The following is a 23,651-nucleotide window of genomic DNA, read 5'->3' on the forward strand; positions in this document are numbered from 1 at the left end:
CCCTCCCTAAGGCCTGGCAAGAATTCCTGATGTAAGCTAGCCAAGGGACTTTCCCTGCACATAGGAGGCTCATAACATCCTTCAGCTTCTCTTTATAATCAGCTAGTTCAGGTGTACTCCACAGGCATCGACAGTATAGTAGCGGTCTAGTAGAGACTCGATCTGCTATAGGGCCAATCCCTAGGTCCATCCTGAGCGGTGTTAATGGGGTACTCGTAGGGAGGCCCAGCAGTTGCCTAAGGAATAGGTTTTCTGACATTGATAGGGAAGTGGATGGGCAATGGCTCCATAATTCTGCCCCATGCAGTGATGCTCGCATGGCCTGTGTTCCGTAGATTTCTACTACGGGACCTATCACTTTGTGCGTACAACTCTTGTAAACTTTTAAGATGCCCCCCGTGGACTGAGTCAATTTTAGACTAGCTTTTTTATTTGTGTCCCCAATTAAATTTTTCAGTAAGTGTGATCCCTAGATAATCAAAAATGGATACCCTCTCTAGGGCCCTTGCATCCAATTGGGGATATGGGCTGTTTGTGGTGTTAGAGTTGAAAACAATTAACTTGTTTTTAGGTTAATCTCCAGTCCCATCTTTTTGCAGAAAGAGCTGAATACCTCAAGCACCCTCTGCATACCCATGAACGATTGTCCGCAAACATAAGAGCTGGAATTTTGTGGTTCACCAGCCTTGGTGCATCAATGTCTTTCCCATCTTACAGAGTTTTAATTAGACTGTTTAAAAAAAGGGAGAAAAGTGTTGAGGCCAGGACACATCCCTGTCACCCCCCTTTCTCTCCAGGGAAAGGGGCGGAAAGTTCACCATTTTTTCCATATCTAATTCGTGCATGATTGTCTTGGTGTAGGCGTTGCAGCTGGTTGCAAAGATATTCTGGTACTCCCAAGTTGAGAAGTATGCCCCACAATTGATCTCACTGCACCAAGTCAAAAGCGGATTTAAGATCCACAAATGTGAGATAGGGGCTGCCACCCTCTAAGACCACGGTTTTCCAGTGGATGAGTTGTAATCTAAAGATCTGGTCAATTGTGGAGATCTTGGCCCTAAATCCTGCTTGAAGGGGTGTTAGTACATTGTTCTCTAATATCCAAGATTGCAAGCGCCCCAGAAATACACAGGCAAAGATTTATTGGTTGACATCCAGGAGGCTCAAAGATGATAGTTTGCTGGACTAAGTAGTGAACCCTTTTTATAGATGGGAATCATTTCGGCACCAGCCCATGTAGGGCGCAGTTCCATGCCTTGTATGACGGCATTAAATAGTGACCATAGATAGGGTGCCTAGACTGTAGGTTTGTACGAAATCGGTCACCAGGTATCTTATCCAGCCCCAGTGCTTTAGCTCTGAGTAGATTGCCCAATGCCTCTGGGATCTCCTTCATTATACAGAGCGGAGCATCTAAATTTAGGAGGTTCGCATCTAGGGTAACTTATTCTACCCTGCCCTCTTCCTCTGTGGACCTTGAGTATAAGGATTTAAAATTAGTTCTCCAAACTTCTTCCCCTAAGTTTTGTCCTATAGCCGATTTACCTTCGGATTTCCCTGTCTTAACTAAATTCCAGATCATATCATAGTTATCCAGTGCCGTTTTTATTGCTTTTATTGCTTACCATTCATCATTTTGCCAGTCAATTTTTGCTCTGGTTACAATTATTTTAAATCGTCCCTGGCTTCCTTAATTCGTTGCCTATCATTCATTCTGATAGAAGCTAGAAGGGCTTGCTTGGCTACCTTACAGTGTTTATTATACCATGGGTGCCTTGGTTTAAAATTCGGCCTGGGCTTCTTTCTGTTAAAGAAAAATTGTGCTAGGGCAGAAAACAGATCCTGGTGGTTTTTTGCCAATGTTAGTTGGGACGCTAAACTGCTGCTAGTTGCAGATAGTTGAAACGCGGCTTCTAAAAAGGGGACGATTTGTTAATAAAGGGAGGCCACTTTATCCAGTGTTTGAGGAAGTTCCCCCAGCGTACCCTCATCCCTCTTTCAGCCAGTACAAGACTTGGGATAGGGTTTGGGGCTGTGCTTGGGAAATCTTCTGCAGGCGGAAGAGATATTTCTAAGACCAAGGGATTGTGATCACTTTCATGGTGGGGAATGACCTTAAAATCGATAGCCCTATGCCAGACGCTGACATCTACCAAATTATAGCCTAATATTGATGCCTGCCCGGGTCTATTAAAAGTGAAGTTCCCAGGGCTATCGGATGGGAATCGACCAATACAGGCCCTCAGTGAATGGCTAAGTGCAAGTGCATTCATTTGTAGGACCAGAGGAGTCCATGCTCGTATTGGTTGAATATTAGGTTCTTGAATTGACCAAAGCGAGTCCTCCCCACTTGTAATACTAGAAGATAGGCCATTCAGGGACTCGAATTGACAATTGAAATGCACTCCTAGGATGACCCAGCAATTCTCCGGTATAGTAGGGAGGAATGAGGTTAGGCAATCAAGCGTGTGGGAGGGTTGCCCATAGCTTACTGGCTGTGAGTAGACATTAATTATTGCAATCCTCATAGAATTTAGGAAAGAAGAGAAGGATGCACAGAATGTCAGGGAAAGGGATCTCTAACTTTTAGGCGTTGCATCCCAGATGCATTCCTACTCATGTGCACAGGCCCCGAGGGTCTACCCCTGGCCCCCTGAACTTGTGGGATACAGTACGACACATAGCCCACTCTAAATGTATCTGCCCTCGACCATGTTTCCTGGAACAGGCATAACTCATGTTGGTTTATGAATACTCCCCAACCTGGGAGATCCAGTTTCATGTTGAGACTTGCTATGTTCCAAGAAAAGATCTGAGTGCTTGGTGGTACTACTATGTTAGCTAAAGGAGCCTGGGGGTGAGGCTTTCCTCTAGTGGAGCTTGGTCTATATCTTTGGGCCCAACCCCTCCCCTAGGACTACATTTGTTAGCCCAATCCGGGTTACTAAGTGGGGTGGGGGTATGATCTAACAAGCTTCCCTCACTGTTCTGCTCCATAACTTTTTTTTGCTTCCCCTGTCCATCCTTATGTGAGAGGCCATCCTGATGCATGTGTCCCAATCTCACCTCATATTTATCGCTGGACCATTTATTAGAGGGATCAGTTGGGTTTAGTCAGTCTACCAGATCTAAAGGGCAGAATCTGTTGGCAACGGGGATGTTATACATCATTGGTGTTGGACATTCCCAGCCTATTTTCGGCATGGCACCACTCTGATCACTCACCACCCAGCCCTTGGCCATGTTTCCCTCATTGTGCAGCATATGCCTGGGGAGATAGAAATATCCCAGGGGCAAGGAGAGGATACCTCCAGTCTCCCTAGAGTGACGCCAATCTAAGATGTGTGGGACAGCCCGGGTGTCCCTAAAATCGATCACTACACAATCTCCAGGAATATACTTTCGCCTCCACCCAAGTCAGCTTACCCTACATGTGAGTAAGATTTTGCTTTGGTCTTGATAATGAAGAATCCTGTATTTGGTTAACCATTAGAAACATTTATTTTTAAGTTTGGAATGTGTCTCCCCTAGGCCTCTTTCCAGCTCAGGTACATCTGCTAATACATTGACATAGGGAGTGGAGGCTGGGGGCAAGTCAATGCGTGGTAGTGCGGTTTGGATTTCTCAGCGGGCAATCTGGGAGTAGGAGCTGCATCCTTTTGCATGATTATATTAGGTCCATTGGGGACAGACTGGAGCAGTTGTTATTGCCTTGTTTAGGTGCAAGGCTGGCTCTGGAGCAGAAGATTTATTAGACTCAATTATTTCAAAAATAGAATCAGCTTTGCCCACCCAATGGTCCACCAATGATGATAGTCTATCAATTCGTATTGTTAAAGCATCAAGTTAATCTTTTACAGTCGAGGTAAAGTGAGCTTTAAGTTCTGATACCAACGTAGACACCCACAGAGGTTGCTCCGGGGTCTTCAGCAGTTGGTCACCTGTTCCTTGTCCCCCCAGAGACAGGCTTGGTAGCATGTCGGGAGCTTGTTTATTCCACTTTGCTCCCTTGTGTGTAACAGGTTTCTGTTTCCCTCCTTTCTTCTTTCCTCCGCTTCCCAGAGAGACCTTAGGGGCATGGCCCGCTTCTGTCTGTGCTCGTGTCCATGGAGGCTCGGGGTCTAGGATCATATTTGATGTTGGAGATAGAGGCAAAGACCCAGACTCAGATGGGGTGGGGCTTGGGGCTAGAATCAGTATTAACAAGAGATGTCTCTCTGTGTGCTCCTTTTCATTAGAGACTGCTCCAATTGCCCGCTGGATCATTTTATCAATTGCAGTCAGTTGAGCGGTTAAGAGTGCAGATGGAGCTTTCTGCCGGGTGATGGGACCTTTCTCGGGGGGTGTTTGCCCATGGCTGCTTGTGGAATAGTCCTCAACAGTACGTAACATTCCTAGTAGCTTTCGGGGGAGAAGCAAGCAGTGTGCGCTTGTATGTACACTGACCTTAGAGTTGCCTGCTGAGTTCTTGCTGTTGTCCCACAGTCGATCATCCGAATATGACGCCAAGGGGGGTGGCCCATCCCAGCCTCATCCGGTCTTGGCCCGGGCTTCACCTGTGCGCGTCCGCTTGCGTCCCGTGAAGCGAGTGCCACAATGTGATTTATAGGGCCTCTGGGCGCAAAAGCAGCATCAGCAGCTCCAGGCGCTGTACCAGGTGTTATGGGGCTTGGAGTCCCCCTGCAGGGTTCTGATGGCTGCTCCCGCGAATCGTTTACCGCAATGTGATTCATAGTGCCTCCGGGCGCACAAGCAGCGTCAGGGCCTCCAGGCGTGGTACCAGGCGTTATGGGGCTTGGAATACCCCTGTGGAGTTCTGATGGCGGCTCCTGCTAAGTGGATGCCGCAATGTGATTTATAGCAACTCCGGGCGCACAAGCAGCGTCAGCGCCTCCAGGCGCAATACCAGATGTAATGGGGCTTGGAGTCCCCCTGCGGCGTTCTGATGGCGGCTCCCGCGAAGCAGGTGCCACAATGTGATTTATGGAGCCTCTGGGCGCACAAGCAGCGTCAGCCCCTCCAGGCGCTGTACTGTGGCGTTCTGATGGCGGATCAAAAAACATCCTTAGCTGAGGATTACATGTCAAGCAGTAAACTTCAATTTGAACTAAGAAAACTCACAGTTTGTGTTTTGTACCTCCTGAATGTGTAGATGAATTCTACACAACAATTTTCAATTAAAAAAAATCCTTTTGTTAGAAAAAAATGACTACCGGCCCGATTTGAACATATTAATGCAAACTGTATGGGGATGTAAACTGGTTAGCAAACAAAGTAAATGCAATACTCTTTTATTTAACACCTAACTACCTTCAGTCCTCTCTACTTACAACAGATTTCTTAAACTTTATGTTCTTTTAAGTAAATTAGATTCATCTAACCTGACTTCAGCACCTCCCTGCTGCCGATAAAAATAAAGGACAATTTTCCCTTAGAAATTAATGAGAAAGTGTGAGAAATTATTTTACTAAGGTTATTTAAATATTAGAATGTTTTCAAATCTAAATATTCAAAAAAACAGAAGTTAATACAATTTAATATTTTTTTTATTTTTAAAACAATTAGAAATATAAAAACATTTGTATTTTAAGAGTAATTAACATGTTTTTTAAAATATGTTTGTTAGAATCGGCTGGTCTCTAGTTGGCAGAGGTATACACTTCTGACAAATAGGGACCCACCTCCTCTAGTCAGGGCAAGGGGATCACACATTTAGATAACTCCCGCTCACCCCCTTGGTAGCTTGGCAGAGCAGACAGGCTTATCTCAGAGGCTGTGTGTTAAGCATTTATGACCACATACAGTAATAAAGTGAATACACCACAAATAGACACAACACAGAAGGTATTATAAAAATAAGGATGTGTATATAAGGCTTAGCACAAGACCAAATAACGACAAAAATATACCACAATCTCAATAATTACTCTTTGGAAGGAAAAATAATAGTTCTGGTAAAGTCTCTTCTTAGTAAACAGTTCTTTAGCAACAAAGGTAACTCTTCTTCTCTAAAGATCAGTTCTTGGCAACAAAGAAACCCTCACGGGAGTCACACGACGTCGAGGCAAAGCTATTCCAAAGGTTCGGCGTCGACCGCGAGGAGCGCACTGTCGAGCCCGGAGTCGAAACAGGCCACCCAAACACAGTACCTTTTAGAATGAAGAAAACGATGATCAATGGCGTCGAGAAGTATCGGCGTCGGGGCGTTGGTGTCGATCGAGCCTCGGAGTCAGGGCGGTCCGCAGCAGCGTCGAGAGATGTCAGGCCAGGACAGCGCTCACGGTGGCGAAGCAGGATACGGCGTCGTTGTCGATGTCGTCGTTGCAAGAGCGAGCAGCGCTCACGGCGTCGAGAGGGGCTGTGGTGTCGAGGCGATCGGTAGCGGCGTCGCTACTGGCGTCGATCAGGCCCGGCGGCCGGCATCGGCGGCGTCGTGATTGCTGGTTTCTTTAGGTTTGCTGGACTCCCACGTTCCAGCAACAGGCAATTTCAGCAGATGGTGAAGTCCTTTAGCCCTGTGACTTCAACAGGAGGCTGGCACTCTTCTAGCCCTTGGAGATTTTCTTGGCAAAGCTTGAGAGTACACACTCAGTTCCTCTCTCCTTGTTCCTTGGCAAAAATAAAGAAGCAACTGCAGGATTCCCCCCAGCAAACAGCACTCTGGCAGAAGGGGAAGGCAAGTCCTTGGATCAGCAGGCTTCTTGTCCTTGGTATAGGTTTCCTTGTCACAAGTGATCTAAATTCTTTGTCCATGCAGGGGGATTTCCCCCATCCTGGGTTTGTTGTGGGTGTTGCCAGGCCGAGGCACCTGGCCTATTCACTGTGCAGGGCAGAGTCTTCAGCCGCCCAGCAGGAGGTGAAGCCAGTATTGTCACTGGCAGGGGCAGGGCCATCAGTCGCCCGGCAGGAGGTGGAGCCAGGATTGTGTCAGGCAGGGCAGGCTATCAGGAACTTCTCTTCCCCCACTCTAAACGCAAATGCCTCATTCACCCCACACTGACTCATTCAGACCTCTGGAGCCACCCAGCTCCTGTCACACACACAAAAACCAGCAGAGACCGGTAGACAGTTAGACAAGAAACTAGTCACTTTCTAAAAGTGCTGGTTTCAAACTCAGAATCTAAAAACCATCCATCCTAAAGGATGTGTTATCAAATTCTGAGTTCAGGGATACTAAACTCGATTTTCCACCATGCTCTCTGAGTCTGTTTAGGATTATATAGTGTAATAATCCCAGCAGCCCAGTCTGGCCTAAGGAGAGCAGGTAGCCTTACAATAGTGAAAAACGAAAATGGCTGTAATTCCCTATTAGGACATGCCACACACATCAGGCTTGTTTTACCTTATGCTTACAATGCACCCTGCCCTTGGGCCTACCATAGGGGTGACTAACATGAAGTTAAGGGAAAGTTTTAGGGACTGGCAAGTAGGTGTACTTGCGCAGTCAGCATGGCAGTACCAGACTGCACGCAGGTTCTGCAATGGCAGACCGTAGACATATTTTTCTAGGCCGCTTCTGTGGGTGGCACAACCAGTGCTGCAAGCCCACCAGCAGCATTTGTATTTACAAGCCCTGGCACTCCTGGTGCACTATACTAGGGACTGACAGTAAACCAAATAAGCCAAACATGGAATCCAATTATTGTATCAATTTAAAATAGGGAGCACTTGCACTGTGGCACTGATCAGCAGCGGCACAGTGCCCAAAGCAATATTCCAGCAAAACATCGTAAACAGAGGAGGCAAACAGACAAAAAAATGGAGGAGAGACTCATGCCAATGATGCCAGGTCTAACAATGTTTAATATTAATAGCATTTTAATTCTTTATTAATTATTTATATATATTATATTTCCTTTACCGCGGTCTGACCACCCGCATGCTTGTTGGCAGTTTCCCATCCGCCTCAATAGCAGCCGGCGATCAGCTGGACCAGCATCATAATGATGCCCTTAAAGTTGATGCGTTTTGGCCATAGAAGTTTAAATGCCTCCCCAGGACAAAGAAAGGCAAGAAAACACAAACTGTGGTAATCACGCAGAAAGGAAGAGAGTTGCCATAAGGTTGTGTGATGGAACCAAGCATGCATTTAGCATGCATGCCAGTTCCTTGTAGTCTCAACCATCTAAGTCTTAACCACACATGTGCCTTTACCATGCATGCCTTTACAACGAAATATGTGTTGTTAAGGCATGTGTGGCAAATACAAATCTGTGGTTGACAACAGGTAAGTCTTATCGCCCAACCCCTGCCTCTGCACTGTGTTCTAAAGCTACCGCCCTTCCTCATGAAAACCAACCCCCTCCACTCTGAGCCCTAAAAACTTCCCTGGCTTCAAGCCCTAAAACCTACTTTGCCCTTCCCTAGGCCCTAAAAACTACCTCGACCTCCCTGAGCCCTGATCCCAATCCAAGTCTGGAAATACCCTGAAGCCCCAGCCCTGTAAACTACCCTGACTCCCCTCAGCCCTGAAAACTACTCCAACCCTCCAGGCCCTGAAATCAACCCTACCCTCAGCCATGAAAACTACTCTAACCCCCCAGCCATGAAAACTACCCCCACTCCTCCCAGCCCTGAAAACTAATCCAGTCCCCCAGCCCTGAAATCTATCTGAACCCCTATCCCTGAAAACCACCTCCCCAGTCTTGAAAACCACCCCCAAACCCACATAAACTAGCCCCCAAATACCAGTCCCAGACCCACTTACCTCACTGCATCCTCTGGCTCTCCCGATCCTTCCTGCTTCCGCCCAGCAGCAGCTAGACCTCGCACTGCCTTAACCACCATATGCATGGATAAGGCTTATGTGTGGTTAAGGCAAGTGTGGTAGCACTTGCGTTATCGGAACATGCGTGGCTGAGCCCAGGTTGATCTGACTGTTTTCCCTGCTGTAATCATAGGAGAAAATCAAACACATTGGAATTAATCACAATATAGAATGCAATCCACTACTGAAGTCTCTACATCCCACTCCATAGTATCAAAACTCAACAAGTGCACATTGCTTCTTGTCACACAATGTGCACAGTTGGACTCTGCATCTGGCAGAAGTTTGAGAGGCAAACATATAATGGCTTACAATGTCACAGTACAAGAAAAAAATGTACAGGGTTGAAATTGCGTTGACCCAAATTTTATGTGATTTTTAGTGCTTACAGTACTCCCTGATCATACTATTTTGTCGTAGGCCAAGAAGAATGTGCAAGTTGCTCGAGGAGCAAGGAGGTGTAGGGCTTTGAGTATTTTGTTCCATCCTTCAATAGCTTTGAATTACAATTGCTTGTCCCATACAGTGCATAGGGTTGCCCAGCACAATTGCTAATGCATCCTTTAACCCAAACATGTCATATTCTATAACTACGGTACAAAAGGGGGTGGTGATGGACGGAGCATCTGAACCAATCAAACACTCACACCCAGTCAAAAGATCTGGGTTTGACCCATCACCGGTCCCAGGATGCTTGTTTCCGGTCCAGGGAAGACATGGCTTGGCAGTTCGGGCTGGACTGTTCCCATGAGGCACAGGGTCAGACTGATTTGCATATGGCCATGTCTGAACTGGGGTGGCCGAGTGAGCTAAAGAATGGTGATGGATTAAACCCAGATCAGTTGACTGGCGGTGAGTGTTTGATTTGCTCAAACGCTCCGTCCACCATCCCCTTTTGTAACGCTTTGTTCTCCCTAAGTGTGGCAGGGTATGCTCAGACGTGAGTCCCTTGCTCACTTGGCCACTGGATTCAAGATAGCCTGGCTGATGAGGATTATTAATCCGAAACCGGTCCCAGGATGCTTGTTTCCGGTCCAGGGAAGACATGGCTTGGCAGTTCGGGCGGGACTGTTCCCATGAGGCACAGGGTCAGACTGATTTGCATATGGCCATGTCTGAACTGGGGCGGCCGAGTGAGCTAAATATTGGTGATGGATTAAACCCAGATCAGTTGACTGGGGGTGAGTGTTTGATTTGCTCAAACGCTCCGTCCATCATCCCCTTTTGTATCGCTTTGTTCGCCCTAAGTGTGGCCGGGTATGCTCAGACGTGAGTCCCTTGCTCACTTGGCCACTGGATTCAAGATAGCCTGGCTGATGAGGATTATCAACCCGAAACCGGTCCCAGGATGCTTGTTTCCGGTCCAGGGAAGACATGGCTTGGCAGTTCGGGCTGGACTGTTCCCATGAGGCACAGGGCCAGACTGATTTGCATATGGCCATGTCTGAACTGGGTTGGCCAAGTGAGCTAAAGAATGGTGATGGATTAAACCCAGATCAGTTGACTGGGGGTGAGTGTTTGATTTGCTCAAACGCTCCGTCCATCATCCCCTTTTGTATCGCTATATTCTATAACTAGTCACAACAGATGACATGATACAATTTTACACTGACTATGCTTTAGATCATGTTTACATTGACGTATTTTTCCCCTCTGGTTTTTAAGATTAGTGATTTGGGAATACGGTGAGCTTGTTCAATGATTGTTTGATGATTACTAGTGCAAGTCCTAATTTCGAAAAATATAACTGTTACTGCATTTACAGGGAAGATTACATATAATATTACTACATGAACAGGACTGTATTAGAAGGTGAAAAGGTCAAAGTGATATAATATCCGCAGCATATTGTATATAATAAGTCAAACCATCCTAAAAGTTTTGGTGTTCTGAGAAGACCATATAGTGTCTACCCTCGATTTCTGCCGCTAAGGGATATGATTTTAAAGGCAGGTGTTTTTTACTTCTGCATTCAAACGGAGTGTTAGCCTACTACTTCATATATGTACATTTGTTAAAACATATATTCTTGACACCACCTATTTATGTTAATATATAGTAATTGTGCCCATAATCCTGCATCCTAAAAAGAGTAAACACCTTTTCTATTCAAATTTATAATCTTTAAGGCGCTCTGGAAAGGAAACATGTGGTTCACCTCCTCTGGAGCACATACCTGAGGCTTTTTCAAGGCTAGTTGAAGAATGACGCTAGGTTTGAGCCTAAATATGCAGTCCAAGACTAGTAAATCCATGTTGAGTCAAATAATGAAACAAAACTGTTTTGTAATGCTGGACAATGCAGAACTTGGATCACTGATGTTTGTGTTGCTGTAGCTCTCGGCACAGTCCTTTACTGTGGCCATGAACTGTTCAGCCATAAAATCTGCTGAAGGCCACAACGGTTTAATTTTCATGTCCTGTTCCTAGGTACTGCATGACGCATTTAAATTCACTTCCCACTGAATGGAGGTCCATTATCTGCTTTCTTAATGGAAGAGATGGCCCTCACTGCAACCATATATTCCAGAATTAGCCACAGGCATATATGACACATATTGCTGTATTGGTAACCTCTAACCTGGAACGAGCTCCTGCTGAACCTCAGATGATCCCTGACCTTGCACACATTCAGGAAGGACCGCAAGACCTACCTCTTCGACTGACGACCCAGAACCGCCGTCCCCCCCCCTCCTGCACATAAACAATCTTAAAATGCTGTTTTATAACTTCAACATGTGCTGTTTAATGCAGCACAAATAGAAGTTGCAAAACGGCATTATTTTTGAAAATTATTGTTTATGTGCAGGAAGGGGGACCAAATGTGTCCTAGCATCCAACATGGTTTTGAGGGTGCATTTTGCAATAAAAATTGCATAAAATGCAGCCCCGTCATTTCATGTAATTTTGAATGATTTAGTGGGCATTTCATATAATTTTAAAAAGAAAATTATTCAGATTTTGCTCAGGGCTAGTGGCTGTAGATGTAATCTACTAACTTAGGAGCCTTGCCTGGCTTGTGTACAATTTTAAATTCATATTCCATGAGACATATCCACCCCTCCCCCATGTGGCATTGTGGCAGAATGGTTTCCAAACATGGTAACAAGAGCCAAATGATCAGTTACAACTATAAAAGGCTTGCCACAAATTAATTTGGTATGATGTTCACGTGCCCACCCTACAGCCATGCTTTCCTTTGCAAGTTAAGAATATGCTTTGTCAGGCTGCGACTGTCTGTGGTTGGCCACAACTCTTCTATGTGTGTTTCCCCCTGGCCGATGTTGTGGTGTTTAAAATATCATCAAGCCCCACTGGGCTTGCATCAATGGGGAGGTCGGTGCATTTGGTCAGGTTCAAAGTAAACTATGTGATTGGCATGGGTCAGAGGCCTTTCAATCTTTGTTAATGTATCTTCACATTCTAAGCACTGCATGAAAGGCTTTTGTGTTTTTGTCAGTTCTTTTAACCCGCACTATCAGTTTCAAACTCGGGCATGCATCGGGGATCCATGTGGCAGTAACAAGAAAAGGTCTGATAGCTGAATTATCTTTTAGGACAGGAGATCTGTGAATGGTTGAGACTTTCTGTGGATGCGGTTGTATTCCCTGACTAAATAATTTATGGCAAAACATATCTGTTGATGTAAATAAGTATTGAATTCTACTCCTGCTCTCCCCACACAGAAACAGATTTCTTATGGTGATATATCATGCTGGTCTTCAGTCATGCCTTTAACCAATATGCCATAACTAAAATATAAAACATGACTTTGCATGGTTAAATACTCTCCTTATGTACTCCTGAAAAGTCTCTGCAGTCAATGGTACCCTGACCCAGAGCGTCTTGCACCCGAAGAGCCTCATGTGACTTGAGCATGTTGTGATATATTTAATTACTCATCCATTCAACATAAAATGCATACAAAATGTTGTTAGAAAACAATGATTTGTTCCTATGTGATGCTTGGCCATCAACCAATTGTAAAATTAGCAACCATCCCTTTTTTGTATCACCCAGCCAATATTATTACTATTATACTTCCTTCCAAAGATGTTGATTGGATGTTCGCAGAATATAACTCTATTGTATCCAAAAACGTTAATCTACTGGCTCATAAAATTTACTTAATCTCAGGCTCCACCCAGCTAACCGTGGTTCTCTGAACCAATCACCTAGGCAAGAAGCCTCCTCAGGAAATCAGAAAAGGAATGGAGGAAAACAAACAGCCCCAACTTCAATCCACACTAGGAAAACTTATAAAACAATATAAAGTCCCCATAATACCAGATAAACCATCCTTCATCCAGATATGGGGTGAAGCAGCCTTTCCATTTATCTCCTGAATGTGCTGCCCCCAGGGAGTTCGTGCCTGCCCTGGGGTCAACGCATTCACCGTAAGAGGGCGCATTTTAATTGTTTACACTGGGTGCACATTTTTAAAGGTGCACCCGGTGCAAACAATGAAAATGCACTTAAGGTGTAATGTTGCCCGGATGTACAAAGCTATTTAGCATTTCTTAACTAGGCGAATAACTATCTCTGCCCGTTAAGAAATGCTAAATAGCTTTTTGCCATGTACAAAGGCCGTTTGGAGTCACAAAATTCGATTTCTACCCAGTAGGAATCACATTTTATGACACCAAAATCGGAAATCACAAACAGGGATTTCCTATTTATGATTTCCAATGCACATGTACAAAGCATTTCCTAAATGTGAATTTGGCATTTAGGAAATCACAACCATATACAATTTTAAAAAAGCACTCCAAAATGCTATTTGTAAAGTGTAATAAAGTTTACAAGTGCCCCTAGGCCCCTAAGTTATTTTTGTGCTTTACATTTGCACCAATACTAAGGGGGGGCTTAGGCAAAACTTCACTCTTGCTGTAGCATTTCCTAATTTGTGATTTTCTATAGGCCTGTAGGCCCATAAGAACTAAGGGTTTTGTAATGCCTAAATAGCAATTTCCCTAATGCGATTCCTACTCTGTAGGAATCGCTATTAGGGAATCACTATTTTTGTACATACCCTTTTATATTTCCTAAATAGTGATTTCTAAGGAGTTGCTATTTAGGAAATGCAAACTATGGGGCCCATTAGGATGGCGGACGGATTGCCACTGCCAGGCTGGCGGTAGCCACCGCCGGCCTGGCGGGGGAAATCCGCCCGCCATCTGCACAGAAATGACCCCCTGCCACATTAGGATGGCTGGGGGGTCCTTGGCGAACGGAAAGACCATCTGCCGCTTTTCCGCCTCGGTCGCCTTGCGACCGGGGCGGAAAAGGTCTAATTCGGTGGCGGTGTCTATCAGACACCGCCAGCCATATTAGGATGGGCTTTGGGGAATGCCTTTCCGTGATCCCCCACCCCCCTGGGACTCTGGGGGGGGTGGGGGGTGCACCCGCATTTCAAAGTGCAACATGGCAGGCACCGCTTTGAAACGCACAACATGCTTTTTAGCATTGCGGCGGGTGGTGCTTTCAGCACCGCCCGCCGCAATGTTAAAAATGCGGGATGCACCCGCCACTGTGGCGGGCGCATCCTAATTCCAAGGACGGGACCCCGCCCTTATGGCGGACGGTCCCGTTGTCCGACAGGATGGCGGGTGGACAAAGTCCGCCCATCATCCTAATAGGCCCCTAAGTATTTTGTACATTCTGCTCAATATTACTGATCTGGTTTTAGCCCAGAAGGATAATTGTAGAAAGGCTGTGTAATAGTAATTTTGTTTCTGTGACAGAAATGTGCATGATTGTAAGCAACATTTAAGGTTTGCAGGGCATTGTCAATTAGAAAACGTCATGGGATACATGCAAGGCATCTGTCACTGGACTTTCCTGGGTATATAGATTTCATAATTTTCTGTTTCTAGTAGGATTCCATGGGTGACGACTCAAATAGTTTAGGTACGCTATAGAGTGGCCCCAGTAACTAAGGACAAACTAAGGTTTAAAATTTCAGAAACATATAAGTGAACATATGAATCTACAAGGATTCTGTCATGAGGGAATGTTATTTAATCACATTGCCACATCAAAATCACTTGACATTTTTGAATTACAATCGTCATAGTTTAAACAACAGGTGCCCAACAGGACAGAGAAGAGGGGAGGGGTAGGTGAATTTGAAGTGAGGATCGTGGTCAAGTGAAAAAGCATGGGAAAGGATGTGAAATCAATAAATCATTTCGCGATTAAATTCCAAAAAATAATTACAGGCCGAAGCTCCATAAATCCATATATACATTTATACAACACTATGCCCTATTTTTGGAACACAGTAAAAATCTCTGTTGATGCAAGGGCTAGTTGTAGGAAAAGGAATGTCGACGTTTCGACCCCGTAGAGACAACGTAGGTTAGTTGACACCTTACACTGGGGTCTACATCAGGACAGAGGTGTAAGTAAGAGGGCACCAAATGTGGGAAGCATCAAAATAAATAAAATCGGTACTGTGTAACCAACTAAATTAATTCACAGAGAGACCTAATGCGTGAACAAATATTTACCAAATGGTCCTTCATCTAGGACACCATATGGAAGATAGGCCAGGTGGCTCCTAAGGGGTAGAGAGCGAGATCAACCCCTAAAGGGAGATACAGGTACAATAAGAGCGTGGTTATACCTCATAGACAAAGATTCAATCATTTTAGAAGAAGCAAAATCATCACTTACTATAGTATGTGGAACAAGCAGCATGTCCCTTCTTAGTATAAATCATAAACTAATTCCAAATTGTTAACAAATATTGCCGATTAAACATGGAAGTCAATCCAAAAACGATCCATTAGAGCAAAGGGGGAGGACAAAATGGAGGAGGAAATTACTAGATCAGCTTATTAAAATATCCAAGTTATTGAGGACACAGTCACACGGTATTCAAATACCTCTTCATAATTGTGCAGTGAAATTCCAGTAAGATGATATGCTGAAAAAACACAGAAACATTGCCGTCAAAAGATGATCTACAACACCAAATTACAGGGTTTTGTTAAAAAAGGAATCAGGAAAGGTCAATAGACTCACCAAACTTCAATGTTAAAGGCAACCAAATACTCAAGCGGTGGCCGATCTGGGGAAAATTAACACAACTCAAATAGTTTAGCCATTCAGTGTAGCAAGCAAGAGTACATTCGGATTCACACCTACTCTGCCGATCCATATGTTAAAATAACGCCCCAAAAAATCCGAATTAGGTCCTCCTTGCCATGAGGATGGTGATGATCTGTTCCCCAGGTGGGCAGGGAGATTGATGGTGCATTAAGGGTGGGGGAAAGATCGAAAGCTAAGGCAGCCCACTCATCCCATTTTTTTCCTGAAGCAAACAAGTGTACATTCCTGCGGAATTCAGCAGAAAGTCTGTTGGGCCTAATTTGAGGCTGGGGCTCAACGCAATACATTGATAAACCACCCCACCCTTTCTTTTTTAGGCCCTTTCTCTCTGATGATTATTAGGCTTGTCTCACCACAGAATAGGTAGATTGGGGGTAAACAATACTATTTGGACCTGAAAGGAAGAAAGTCCATTGTGCCTGGGGGTGGGGGGCTCAGAGGCATATGCCCTGGAGGGCTGCTTCCTTAAACAATACATCTAAAATATCCCCTGTTGGACCAGGCAACATTCTGCCCTTTGGGGCAGGTTTGGAGTAAATGCCCCTATATGTGCTCTTGGGGGACAGAAAGACTCTTGTACCCAGGGACAGGGCAGGAGCTCACGCCCATGCCCTGGGGATTGCTCTCCCTAACAGTAATTAAAGATGGACCCTAGTGGTCTGGGGGCAGATTGGGCATGAACACTCCCTACCTGCCCTCCTGGGGGGCAAAAGCACTCTAGAGCCTAAACGTGAGCAAGAGCAGAGTGCAATGCCCGGGGGCCTCCCCCTAAACAATTAATCTTAAATATTTCCTTGTTGTCTAGTAGACTTTCTGTCCCCCTGGGGTGGACGGATTGGAGTAAAAACTTGTATTCGCCCGCTGGAGAGGCAGAAAGACTGAATAATTCCAGCATTACAAAACAGTTTTGTTTCATTATTTGACTCAACAAGGATCTACTAGTCTTGGACTGCATTTTTAGGCTCAAACCTAGCGTCATTCTTCAACTAGCCTTGATAAAGCCTCAGGTATGCGCTCCAGAGGAGGTTAACCACATGTTTGCTCTCCAGAGCGCCTTAAAGATTATAAATTTGAATAGAAAAGGTGTTTACTCTTTTTAAGATGTAGGATTATGGGCACAATTACTATATATTAACATAAATAAGTGGTGTCAGGAATCTATGTTTTAACAAATGTACATATATGAAGTAGTAGGCTAACACTCCCTTTGAATGCGGAAGTAAAAAACACCTGCCTTTAAAATCACATCCCTTAGCGGCAGATATCGAGGGTAGACACTATAAGGTCTTCTCAGACCACCAAACTTTTAGGATGGTTTGACTTATTATATACAATATGCTGCGGATATTATATCACTTTAGCCTTTTCACCTTCGAATACAGTCCTGTTCATATAGTAATATTATATGTAATCTTCCCTGTAAATGCAGTAACAGTTATAACTAATGTTGAAACAGGCATTTTTCGAAATTATGTCTTGCGCTTGTAATCATCAAACAATCATTGAACAAGCTCACCGTCTTCCCAAATCACTAATCTTAAAAACCAGAGGGGGAAAATACATCAATGTAAACATGATCTAAAGCACAGTCAGGGTAAAATTGTATCATGTCATCTGTTGTGACTAGTTATAGAATATGACGTGTTTGGGTTAAAGCATGGATACTCACAAACTTTCTCTCTGGGGCCAAATTTACAGTGTGGTTTGTGGCCGAGGGCCAGAGAGGGAGGGGGCGGGCCTAAAGAAGGAAAAAAACTGTGACTATGAGGTTGAACACAGGTCCCTGCAGCAGACGCCTTTGTCCACTGACCCACCAGATCCGGCATATACACATCTCTCCCTCTCTCTCTCTCTCTCTCTCTCTTTCTCTCTCTATGTCGCTCCCTCCCTCTGTTTCCCTCCCTCCCTCTGTCTCCCTCTGTCTCTCTCCCTCTCTATGTCTCCCTCCCTCTGTCTCCCTCTCTCTCTGTCTCCCTCTCTCTCTATCTCCCTCTCTCTCTGTCTCCCTCTCTCTCTTTCTCCCTCTCTATCTGTCTCCCTCTTTATCTGTCTCCCTCTCCATCTGTCTCCCTCTCAATCGGTCTCCCTCTCTGTCTCCCTCTCTGTCTGTTTCCCTCTGTTTGTCTCCCTCTGTCTGTCTCCCTCTGTCCCTCTCCCTCTCTCCTTCCCTCTCTCTGTCGCTCTCTCTCTGTTTCTCTCTCTGTATCTCTCTCTGCATCTCTCTCTCTGTCTCCTTTCCTCTTCCTCCCTCTGTCACCCTCTGTCTCCCTCCCTCTTTCCCACTCCCTCCCTCTTCCTCTCTCTGTCTCCCTCCCTCTCCGTCTCCCTCCCTCTCTGTCTCCCTCCCTCTGTCTCCCTCTCTCTCTGTCTCCCTCTCTTTCTTTCTTTCTTTCTCCCTCTCTATCTGTGTCCCTCTCGATCTGTCTCCCTCTGTCTGTCTCCCTCTGTCTGTCTCCATCTGTCTGTCTCCCTGTCTCTCTCCCTCTGTCTCCCTCTCACTCTCTCCTTCCCTCTCTCTGTCTCCCTCTTTGTCTCTCTCTCTGTATATCTCTCGGTCTCCCTTCCTCTCCCTCCCTCTGTCACCCTCTGTCTCCCTCCCTCTTTCCCTCTCCCTCCCTCTGTCTCCCTCCTTCTCTGCCTCCCTATCTCTGTCTCACTGTCTCTGTCTCTCTCTGTCTCTCTCTTTCTGTCTCCCTTCCTCTCCCCCCCTCCGTCACCCTCTGTCTCCCTCCCCCTCCCTCACTCTGTCACCCTCTGTCTCCCTGCATCTCCCTCTCTTTGTCTCCCTCCCTCTGTCAACCTCTGTCTCCCTCCCTTTGTCTCCCTGACTCTGTCTCCCTCCTTCGGTCTCCCGCTGACTGCTCCCTCTATCTCCCTCTCCCTCCCTCTGTCTTCCTCCCTCTCCCTCTCCCGCCCTCTCCCTCTCTCTGTCTCCCTGACTTTGTCTCCCTCCCTCTGTATCCCCCTGACTGCCTCCCTCTGTCACCCTCTGTCTCCTCACCCTGCATGTGTGGCAGCCCGGGCTGAGACAGCTTCCCCGGAGCGCGAACACACAGCCGCACCCAAGTACTTCACAGGTCTTTAAAAGACCATTAACATGTTAATAAAGCAGTGTTTTATTCACCTCTTCCCAGGCCCCTGCAGCTCCACTCTGATAATCACTACACTGGAATCGCCCGGCCCCCACAGAGCAGAGTCTCTCAGAGTCGGGCTGGGCTGCTGCAACCGGCAGTGTCTGCTGACACACTTTAAAGAAAATACAAATAATGTCTGCAAGTTCCGTTGGCCGCCAGGGAAGGCTTGCCGGGCCGCTGGCGGCCTGCGGGCCGTACTATGAGTACCCCTGGGTTAAAGGATGCATTAGCAATTGTGCTGGGCAACCCTATGCACTGTATGCGACAAACAATTGTAATTCAAAGCTATTGAAAGATGGAACAAAATACTCAAATCCCTACACCTCCTAGCTCCGTGAGCAACTTGCTCATTCTTCTTGGCCTACTACAAAATAGTATGATCAGGGAGTACTGTAAGCAATAAAAATCACATAAAATTTGGGTCAACGCAATTTCAACCCTGTACATTTTTTTCTTGTACTGTGACATTGTAAGCCATTATATGTGTGGCTCTCAAATTGCTGCCAGACGCAGAGTCCAACTGGGCACATCGCGTGACAAGAGGCAATGTGCACTTGTTGGGTTTTGTTACTATGGAGTGGGATGTGGAGACTTCACCAGTGGATTGCATTCTATATTGTGATTAATTCCAATGTGTTTGATTTTCTCCTATGATTACAGCAGGGAAAACAGTCAGAACAACCTGGGCTCAGCCACGCATGTTCCGACAACGCAAGTGCTACCACACTTGCCTTAACCACACATAGGCCTTATCCATGCATATGGTGGTTAAGGCAGTGCGAGGTCTAGCTGCTGCTGGGCGAAAGCAGGAAGGATCGGGAGAGCCGGAGGATGCAGTGAGGTAAGGGGGTCTGGGGCTGGGATTTGGGGGCTAGTTTATGTGGGTTTGGGGTGGTTTTCAGGGCTGGGGAGGTGGTTTTCAGGGCTAGGGGTTCAGATAGATTTCAGGGCTGGGAGTAGTAGGGGTAGTTTTCATGGCTGGGGGTAGGGTTGATTTCAGGGCCTGGAGGGTTGGAGTAGTTTTCAGGGGTGAGGGGAGTCAGGGTAGTGTACAGGGCTGGGGCGTCAGTGTTTTTTCAGGCTTGGATTGGGATCGGGGACATTTTTAGGGCTCAGGGTGGTTGAGGTCATTTTTAGGGCCTAGGGAAGGGCAAGGTAGGTTTTAGGGCTTGAGGCCAGGGAAGTTTTTAGGGCTCGGAGTGGAGGGGGTTGGTTTTCATGAGGAAGGGCGGTAGTTTTAGAACACATTGCAGAGGCAGGGGTTGGGCGGTAAGACTTACCTGTTGTCAACCACAGATATGTATTTGCTATACATGCCTTAACAACACATATTTCATTGTAAAGGCATGCATGGTAAAGGCATATGTGTGGTTAAGACTTAGATGGTTGAGACTGCAAGGAACTGGCATGCATGGTAAATGCATGCTCGGTTCCATCACACAACCTTCTGGCAACTCTCTTCCTTTCTGCGTGATTACCACAGTTTGTGTTTTCTTGCCTTTCTTTGTCCTGGGGAAGCATTTAATCTTCTATGGCCAAAACGCATCAACTTTAAGGGCATTATTATGATGCTGGTCTGTCAGATCGCCTGCTGCTATTGAGGCGATGGGAAACCGCCAACAAGCATGCGGGTGGTCAGACCGCCGTATTGCGATGCAACCGGCAGGCTGGTGGTTGGAAACATGGCTGGAGCATGCTACGGTCAGGGGAAAGGGCTGTAGCACATGCCAACGCCATGCAGCATGCCATGCACCATGGCATGCATGGCACACAGTGCACAGAGATAAGTGGGGGCACTACATGTGCCCCCAAGGCCAATTTTCAGTAGCCGATGATGGATGGGGGCCCTGTTTGGGGCCCCCCATATCCCTTTCCAGCAAGATTTTCATGGAGGGATTCCTGCCGCACTGTCGGGGTCCATGATCCTGTTGGAGCCGATGGTCTTACGTCCGACAGATTAGGGTCCAACCATCAGAATAAGTATACAATGGTTGGACAGAAGGGCTGTTGGCAGTCAGACTGCCACAGACGGCCTGTAGATGGTCCGACTCCACCATTGCAATCAGGCCCTAAGTTTGTTGGATTTTAACTATAGAAATTAGTATGGTTTGATTTAGTCTGCTATAAGGAGTTCCTCCAGGTGGATTACGGACTCATATGATCATATAAATACCTACTTACCCTTTTAATATTTAGGGAGTACCATGGAAGATATGGACTCAATATAATCCTATCAACAACAAAAGGTACCAGAGGGTCTCGAGGAGTGTGCCCACATGCAACAGAAAGCCAACCTTTCCCGGTGAACCACAGTGATACAACACAAAAGATTCTCAACAGGATGAGGAGAATACCCATCAGTCACCGTGTGGATCCGCCCTTCATCATTTGGGATTTTATCCGTACCACCCGTCTGAGGAGCTCGGTGCCACACTGAGAGGTCAACCCGATGGTAAGGGGGTTCCTCAAAGGAGAATGGCAATGACAGTGTGGTAGACCACTTGATATTGGTAAGTGGCCCTGGGTGTGGGACTGGGGTGTGCAGTGCTGAAAAAAGTGATAACGTGAAAGAAACCCATATAGTGTATGTTTAAAATTGGTTTGAATAGGCACTTGAAAAAAGTTTATTCCGTGTCTGCCTAACATACCAAAGTATAAAAACAGGTATAACCTAAGGCCTTCTCATAAGGTAGACTGCTCTAGGTTAAAGTAGGTCGACTAGTTTCTGCAATAATGGGACTATAGTTCCCTTGCATTCTTCAGGACCAATCTAAATAAAAACTACTGCACCAAGTGAATTAAAAATAATGAGTGAAAGATGACAACAGGGTAACAGTACAAGTGCAAACAAGTCACCTGAATGCTCCCGGTGCCTTTACAGTCTGTGTTAATCACTGAGGAGAGAAAAGGTGGGTTAGGTGTGGTTAACAGTATCCAGTGGGCTGACCAGAAAGTCCAATTTATGTGGATCAAGCTTTGCATCACATTAACAGTGTTAACATATAGGTAATAAATACTCATATGGCCAGGATTAGAATATTCGGAAAGACAATTTCATAAGCCGAATATATCGTCGTCCTTACCTAGATCTGTAAGGATGACCAGCCTCACCCCACCTGGCAGTGGCTCAGGGAAAAGATGAAGCACCGCTCTATAAAACATGCAAGAAACACGTAAAAAACACACAACACACACACCAGGAGTAAGGCACTTCCTCTGAACGATTGCCGACAAGCAGTGGTATCAGTATCTCTACATCAAGGATCTTTATAGTATCCACCACTCGCGGGGCCAGGGCTGTGTCTAGCGGCTGCTGTCGTTAGTTAGAAAAACGCGGCTCTGCGCGTTTAAGGGCAGCGAGCGCGAGGTCTATGCTCAGTGTCAGAGTTAAGTAAACTGAAATAAAATCAAGGGAGGAGCGCGGGAAAGCGCGTGGAACACCGACGTGCTTCGCCTACCTCTCCGTCGGTACTCCGTGCCGGCGTCCTAGCCGACTGGGGAGGTGACGAGAGGCGGGGTAGCAGAAGCATATAAGCCGCGCTCCTATCGGTCGCCGAGTCACATGGGTTGACTAGCGGACCTATGAGCATCAAGCGGAGTTTAGACGAGCCCTCTCATCTCATTGGCTGATGCAGCCAAAAATGAAAGCATACATTGGCCAGACCTGCAAACAGTAGTCATGGTGACGCGGGTCCGTACCTGTTGTAAACACAGCACGGACAGGGTCCCGCAAGCAGGGTGAACTCCGGAATGTCAAAGCGATCTTACAAAAGAAGACGAATGAATTAATTTTCAGTGACTGTCGCCTCCTAAGGCGGCCAAAGAGGAGATAGACACGATGGTTACAGTAATTAGTGGTAACCGAAAGTGCGTCAAAGAGATCTTTCAAGAGGACGAATAAATTAGTTTTTTAGTTTTTTATGACTGTTGCCTCCTCAGGTGTCCAAAGAGGAAAAAGACACGATGGTCACTGTGGTTAATGTTAACCAAAAGTGCGTCTAGTAAGGCGTAATAGAAGCATAACGTTACTGTTTGAGGTGGAATAACCTAGACACAGTGATCCAAATATATTGCTAGGATCAGTATAATCTGGACCTGTTTATGGGAACAGCATCCCACATGGAGGCACGAGGCGATCAGGAAGGACAAAATCAGCCACGGACTGTGGCTCAGCCATTGTGGCTACATATGAAAGGAACAGAAAAATTCTCATACGTCATTACCAGCCAACAATGCAGGTAGAAACAATGGTGCCCTGCACTATTATTCTGGGCAGAGTCATAAGGAGGACCAAGGGATGTCATCGTTCAGACCTCCTCTGTGTGTCTTCAATCTCAGCACCCACCTTTGCTCTTTTTTCAGGAGGTACCTTGTCACATCCGCTGTGTGTTTCGGAATAAACGGTTGCTCCAAAATAGTCCATTGGAAATCCGTGGCCGAGTGCTTAGCTTCAAGAAAGTGAGCCGTTAACTTAGTGGCTTGTCTGGCACACCTGATGGTGCTTTTGTGTTCAGATATGCGTATGCGGACCTTACGGGTAGTCATGCCCACATACCTGTAGCCACACGGACAAGTAATCAAGTAGATCACATGATCACTGCTGCAACTCGTGAATTTGATCTGCTTCCACGGTCT

The sequence above is a fragment of the Lissotriton helveticus genome, chromosome 8, assembly GCF_964261635.1.
Source record: "Lissotriton helveticus chromosome 8, aLisHel1.1, whole genome shotgun sequence".
NCBI lineage: Eukaryota > Metazoa > Chordata > Amphibia > Caudata > Salamandridae > Lissotriton > Lissotriton helveticus.